Source organism: Aulonocara stuartgranti, assembly GCF_965226115.1.
Source record: "Aulonocara stuartgranti genome assembly, chromosome: 13".
Taxonomy (NCBI): domain Eukaryota; kingdom Metazoa; phylum Chordata; class Actinopteri; order Cichliformes; family Cichlidae; genus Aulonocara; species Aulonocara stuartgranti.
The window spans coordinates 14,978,033-14,985,541 of record NC_138949.1 but is presented as its reverse complement, the minus strand read 5'-3'; positions in this window follow the sequence as shown (position 1 = coordinate 14,985,541).

Here is a 7,509-nt window from a genome sequence, read left to right as displayed (position 1 = left end):
ACAAGGACTGAAACTGAAAATCTGTGGAAAAAGCAGCCAACGGCTTCAGAAAGCCTGGACCCATTAAAAAAAAAGAAGACAAGACTGGCTCCTTGGAAACAAAATACAAAGAAATGAGTGGTTTCTCAAGACTTTTGTACAACGATGTAAGTTGTTTTTTAACATTATAATGATGTGATCATGGTACAAAATAACAGATTCAGAGTATCAGTTTCAATGCAAGCACCTGTTCTTTTCTCTCTACCTCTGCTTAATACACATTTGCGTGCATGTGTATATGTGTGTTGGAGGGGGTTACAACTCAAACACAAGCCACTTTAATCTCTGTCCTTGAGAGTAATCTTGCCCGTGTGCAAAATGGCTCACTTTATCAATTTGGCGGCAGCCTGCCCTGCTTGGAGTCTGGAGGCAGCAGAAGCAGCAGCAGTGATGCTTTTCTCATGACAGCTCAGAAAGAGCAAGCAAACGATCACCTTCTCCAGAGGCTCAATGTGACGAAGGACAAACAAAAGACTATTTACATTTCTCTATTGCTGATATAACTTGCATTTGTCATATGCATAACCTCTTTTAATTAGTTTTACTTATGTTTTTAAAGAGTGAAGAGGATCAAGAGATATGAGAACTAGAATCTCTGTAGCTTTCTCTTGTTCTGTTCTCCATATTCACTACAGAACAGCAACACTAAAACTTGTGATGGGTTTGCTAAGATTTAATTTCTTATAATACAATATAGACCACTTAATATATTTGTCACTCTCACCGAGTCAGTTGTTTTTCATGCCTATAGTGTTTCAGTGAGAGATACTGTACAGTGTTCTAATGTCATTAACTTTGTTTTTCAATCATTTTTTGTGCAAAAGGGAACAAAATATATTTTAGGAAGGTTTTTCTTCATATTGACATGATAGCATCACACAGTTACTGTGGATTTGTCGGTTGCACATCGAAGACGTGGACCTCTCATTCCACTACATTACAAAGTTAAATGGTAAATAGTGATTTTTGACTCTACTTGAGCCTTCAAAGGTCTTTATACGATATGCTTTGAGTACAATGGCAAGTAAATAGCTTGTGCAGTATTACATCATCATCATCAGCTTGAACCATTAATATAGGGAAAGGAGGGAACCATTCTTTCATGTTGTTTACAACAAATTCTGTTGAAACTTGGCAGCCAACCTTGTAGATTCAGAGATACTCTTCTGCATACCATGGTTGTAATGAATAATTGTTGAAGTTACTGTTACTGTTACTGACCTCTGCCATCAACAAGGCACTTTCTCTCACAGAACTGCCACTTACTGGACATTTTCCCTGTAAACCCTACAGATGGTCATGTGGGAAAAACCAAGCGATCGGCAGTTACTGAAAAACTCTGAGCAGCCCGTCTGGCACCAAAAACCATGCCAAGTTCAGAATCAATTAAGTCACCTTTCTGCCCATTCTGATGCTCAGTTTGAACTTCAGCAGGTTGTCTTGACGATGGCTACATGGCTAAAGGCACCACATTGCTGCCATGTGATAAACAGATTAGATATTAGTCTTAGCATAGACAGGTTTACCTAATAAAGTGGTTAATGAGTGTTTATAATATAAACATGAGGTCATAAATGTAACCACTGTATTACTTGAACATGCCGTTTAAGACAACAGTGTAACAAAATAGTTGTGCTTTGCCAATACTGTTACTTACTGTTTCCTTGCTGTGGCTTATGCAGACACATGTAAGCATTGTATCAGTTTTCTCATTTAAATGTCAGCACAAACGTGACCAGTTAGCCTAAATCACAAGCTTTTGCTTATATGAAATTCCTACATAAAGATGTTGTTCTCACCTTGCTCTTTAGATCTAGATTCGCTGAATCTTTTATGTATTCCCAATCTTCTTATGCAGTTAACGTAGTAAGAGATTACTTACATGTTTCTGGCCTTCCATCATCTAATGTGTCCCAGTAAACACAACCCAGTAATGTTCTCTTCGCTTTTACCCAGTTATAGAAAATATCTGTGCAGATTGCAAATCCTGAGAACCTGCCTGAGGACAAGCATTTTCTTAATGTTGCTCACCTTCAGCACCAGTCCTCAGCATGTACCTAGAACGCTGCCTCGAACGCTTCTGTGAAAGCTTAGTCTTTATTAGTGTTTACATTGTCTTTGCACAATAATCCTAATGTAAATCTTTCAATTTCCTTCTGTATATTTTCAGCAGTAGGAGATAAATGATTTCAGTTTATGGTATTTTAAAGTGTCCAAAGTCTTACAGTGTTTTTTTTTTTTTTACATTTTTATTTAGTTTGCCCTTTGAAATCCAAATAAAGGGAAGTTTGCACCCATAAAAGCAAAGACTGCATCAATATGGTCCATTTGCCTGCAGCTTAGGCTAGTCATTAGCCTCTCTGTGTCTTACACTGAAAGACTAAATTGGGTTAAGGAAAATACACACACAACCAGGTTGAAAAACAGTGGAGGGCAGCCTTTAAATCAGGTCATCATCGAGGCAGAGTATGTGTGAGATGTGCCTTTGGAGCAGATTGCACTGGGTTGGCCTGTATCCCATAACAACCACCTTCCAAAGGCAGCGGTCAAGAGCTCAGAATGGACACCCCTGTGGTCACCCTTCATCACCCCTTTTTGAGGTTAAAAGAGGGTTTGATCAAGGGATCTGCCCCCCCCGCCCGCCCCCCAACCCCAGTCAAACGCAAACTGAGTGCTTCTTCTCGTTTGGATCTCCCAGTGGGTCCTTTTTGAAGGCTGATTCCAATTACACAGCACTGAAGCTGTAAAGATGTTATGTTGCTCCACATAGGATCCAGTGAGCTTTTTCATGCTCTGGACCATGCTAGGATTACATAATTATTTAAACGAAAGGCGGCATTTAAATGTGCTACTACATTATACCCTTAAACTTACAATTTATCCATAAAGATATCTAAGTGCTCCTCAGCACAGAGCGAAGATGAATCATATAGAAAATTGCTGACGGCAAGCTATAGACCTAATCTGAATTTCCAAAGTTATTGGTGTAATATTGAGAGAGCATTAATAATTTGCTACAATAAGTAAATGCCACAGTGAATCCCAAATCCATTTAAAGAACAAACAGGTTTCAGAGACAATCAGGTTGACATTCAGCTGATGTTTATTTAGCTGGAGCTATTTGTGGGTTTCCAGCCTGTGTATCGTAGCCTCTGGGAAATGGTGGAGGAACAATCAAGGGATCGTTTGAGGCTTGAACATCTGTTGCGAACAAATCAGTCACCACCGCTGCTGCACACGATTTACAATAGCTTTGCTCCTTCTGCAGTGCACAATGCGTAGGTTAAGACTCATCAAATAGTTCACACTTTGATCCACATGTGACAGGTAGGTTGTCTTTTGAGCTTTTATTTATATTATGTTGTTTGAAGATTTCTGTATTTAATGCTACTACACTGATGATGTGATGTTTATTTCTCTGACATGCTATAAAGGAAGAATTGCTGTCACAAAACAGCTAATCGAGAAAAAAACAAAGTAAATAGGAAAGAAGAAAGCTGGATTCTTGATGTAACTTTCTGGGCATATTGAGTTTAAGCTCAGTTTAACGTCTGAAAAGCATTACTAGCTTAATGACTGACTCACATCCAACTTTTCAGCAAACCAGACAGCAGAAAGAGGGGAAAAAAAGAAAAGCTTCTACAACCTTCCCACTCCACTTTATGATGCAAATGAATACTGCTGTATCTTTACGCTGATTGTCCCATTCTGCTACAAAAAATAAAATCAGATTGCAGCATGTTATCCCTTTTCCACCACGGAGACTGTGGTGGATAATACTAGACTTCTTGCTTGCTCAGCCTTCTTTCACTATACAAGCCACTGAACCAACAATGTAAGCCACATTCAACCTGAATCCTAAGAGAAGAAAACAAATTAAACCCAGATTTGATTAGCGCAAGAAAAAAAGGCATGCGCACTTTGCACACACATGACACTAGCAGGTGTAATTGGAATACACAGTTAACTGTGATTAAAGTTAAGTCCTACCTATCTGAGAAAATGCTGGCATAGCAACAGTGGTATATACTCAAATTATTTTTTTTCCTTTAAGATATAAATGGTCTTCTCTGCAACTTAGCATGTAGCGGTCATTCAATTGATTTGAGCCAAATTTGCTGGCACTTTGAGTTTATAGCCACAACCTCTCGCTTTAATGCAGATACAGGGATAAAGCTAAACCAACTTAGACAACCAGCGCCGCTGCCAGTTCCGAGCTTTGCCTCTCACCTCAGCACAGGAACAGGAACCACACCTGTCACGTCGAATTACCAGCAAGGAGAGGATTCACAAAGGAAGAGGAAAAGGAGAGAGTCATTAAATGAGAATGAGAGACGCACAAATCAATTCCGTGACAAAGGATTTCAACAACGTCTGCGCAGTTGTGCAGCAGAGCATGGAGACACTCAGTGTAAGCTATAAAAAGGACAACACCCCAAGCCTGTTTGAACAGCCCATTCTGTGTTTATCATACCTCTTAAGGTCACGGTTTCACCTTTTTTATCGATGTACTTAAGATGAGAACCAGGAATTTTGAACATTGTGTGAATGCATTTGTACTTAGCACATTGTATAAATATAGACATATAAAGAGAAGGCGAAAATTGTAAGTCAGGCAGTGAGGAAAAAAAAAATCACATTTCCACCTCCTTCCATGGTGAGTTAGTGCTTGAGGGGAGGTGATCATTAGGAAAACAGGAGAGTGGGTGCAGGATGCTGGCTGAGAGATGGATAACTCTGTTAGGCACGGCAGACAGAGCTGCAGTGAAGGTAGTAAACAGGTCAGACCCTTATGGGCATCTCAAACAGAGAGAGCTGCAGTTACTGGTCCACTCCCCCCACTAATCATGATTAATGGAAAGCTTGATAGAAAAAAAAAACACTGTTAAACTGTCAGGGCTGATGTCAAGATTTCATGTCACATCATTTGTGTTTTATTTTATTTTGTTTGCATGGAGGTTTTTGGGGCTTTTATTGGACTGTAGCTAGACACTGCATTGTTAACAAGCATTTCTAGTTCACACAAAATCTGAACAAAAAGTACAAATAATGATGAAAAAGAAGGGCCAGGAAATATATGCATTCAGGTGGTGTTAAAAGTACTCCAGTGAAAGTTGGAATACTAGTTCAACTTCTTTACTCAAGTAAAGGTAAAAAAGTACAGGCTCTGAAATGTACTCATCATAAAAAAGTAAGTCTTTGGAGGACATCTACCAGCTATTTTTATGAAAAGCTAACTGAACCTTGTAACCTTAAAATATTATTATCAGATGTAAATACAAACTTTAGTATTACATTTTAAGTGTAATAAATAGTCTCAGCTTGAATCAGATAAGCAGAACATGAGCAGAGAAAAGGGGAAATTGAAAAAAATAACTGTTTTCTGTTGCCTACATTGTAGAGGGTGACTTTGCCTCTAAAAAGAAAATGAGCAGGGAAGAGGTTAAAGTGGGATTCAGCAGGTGGTAGATGCCTAAAATTGGTTGAAATGGCTCAGCGCGGGGAAAAGAATCATAATGCACAATAATGTACAGGCTCTGATCAGCTGATCTAAACCCATCACGGTACAGCAATCTAACCTGTTTATCCTGCTCTAACCTGCAGAGTATTTTCATGCAACCTTTAGATGACACAGTTACTCTACCTCAGTTTGTTTTGCAGCACACTTCACAACATGAATAATGTTACATGTGCAGACCCAATATGTGATTTAAAAAATAAGATGTAAGTTTTTAATTTATGGTTCCACTGAGCAGTCTTCACCTTTAAATCTAACCCCTTCTTCCTATCCTGCCTTTCTTATCTTTCTCCATCTCTGAGTGTCGTTAGCTTACTTTCTTTTCTTTCCATGTGAAATACAGCAGCCTTTAGCTAGCAACACACTGTGCGACAAACTGCACATAAATAGTTTGTGTGTTTGCTGAGCTGATAGAAATGCTTCAAGTTGCTCACTTTATGTTCGCTCGTCTTAGCTAGCTAGATGCTAAAGTACCGCAAGCGCAGCTTATGGACACCTGCAGTCTTTCAGGTGTTGTGCCAAAAAAAAAAAAAAAAACAAAACGCCGCCTGACTGTAAACCCAGACTATGACACAGTTTTGAATCTTTCATCTCTTTTTATGCAATATCCTCTGGTGATTACTACACAAACGGCATTGCCTTTCATGTGTTACTGTTCAGGCTCACAGTGGTGAGAAATAATAATTCCCCTCAAATGTGTTAAGCCAAAAGTAACGAACCTGTTTTGAAAATGTAAGAAGTAGAAAGTATAGATATTTATTTAAAAATGTAGGGAGTAAAAGTAAAAAGTTGTCAGAATAAGAACTACTAAAATAAAGTACAGATACCTGATAACTAAAGTACTATTTAAGTTCTACTTAAGTACAGTAATAAAGTATTTGTACTTCATTACTCCCTAACTCTGGGGAAAACTATTAGCCTTTATTAAGGCTTCCTATAAATGGAAGGACAGAGTAAGGGAAGGGAGCAAGGAAGATGGAGACAAGGGTAAGGAGAAAGGGCAGAATGAGACACTCAAGTCAGCTGCATCATGAGTGTAAGTACACAGGAGAATCACTCCACAAACTTTATGTCGTTGGAGGCCAGACCCTGGGAAAGTATCCATGTTTTACAAAGGTGTGAAGAGTGAGTCACTTCTTCACAGTTTGCACTTGTCCTTTAATGGTGGTAACAGCACCATCCCCAATTCTGTGACCTCAACTTGCATGAAGCACAAAGCAGAGTTTAAGTCTTGCTGCATTCATCACCCTATTTGACCCATCATGACACATCTGGACGACAGGCACCTCAGTTAGAATGAAAGTTCCTCTCCTGGTGTTAATTACACAGTTTAGTGCCACAAGAACATCCATCTTTAGGGACAGTCCTCTGGGTTCATGCACGGTGCCCGATGTGAGCCACCTTTAAAACAATCACTACTGCAGTCCCAGGGGTCTGTATTCTGATTATGTGTTGTTTTCTTAATACACAAAGATACAAGGTCAGTGATGGAACTGGTGGGAGGCTCTTATGGTAAGTAACTCCAGAGATTTAGGGTAAAACTTCTGGTAAGCCACAGTGTCTGGATAGACAGACTTGCTAACAACAGGGCCTGGAGGAAATGTCCAACTAGAGGGCATTTTTATGTATTCAAGTAAGTGCAGTGAACAGGCCCTTAATGTCAATGGGATGAACCCTCAGCAGGTCTCAGCTGCATATTTAAGGGCAAAGCAAACTGTAAACTAAGCATGTTTAAAGCCCAACTATGGGCACCCATATAATCGAAGCCTAGTAGTAACAGCCCTGAGAATCATTACAAGTAAGGCATATTGCTGGAGGTGAGGGGAGGTGAGGACTTTCTCCTCTGTGGGCCACTCAGCCTGCTAGTAGGCTAGTAGTTTGACATGTGCCCGTTAACCTTTATAAAATGTGTAGGAGGACTGCATGACAGCTAGTGTTTGGAAACGATGCAC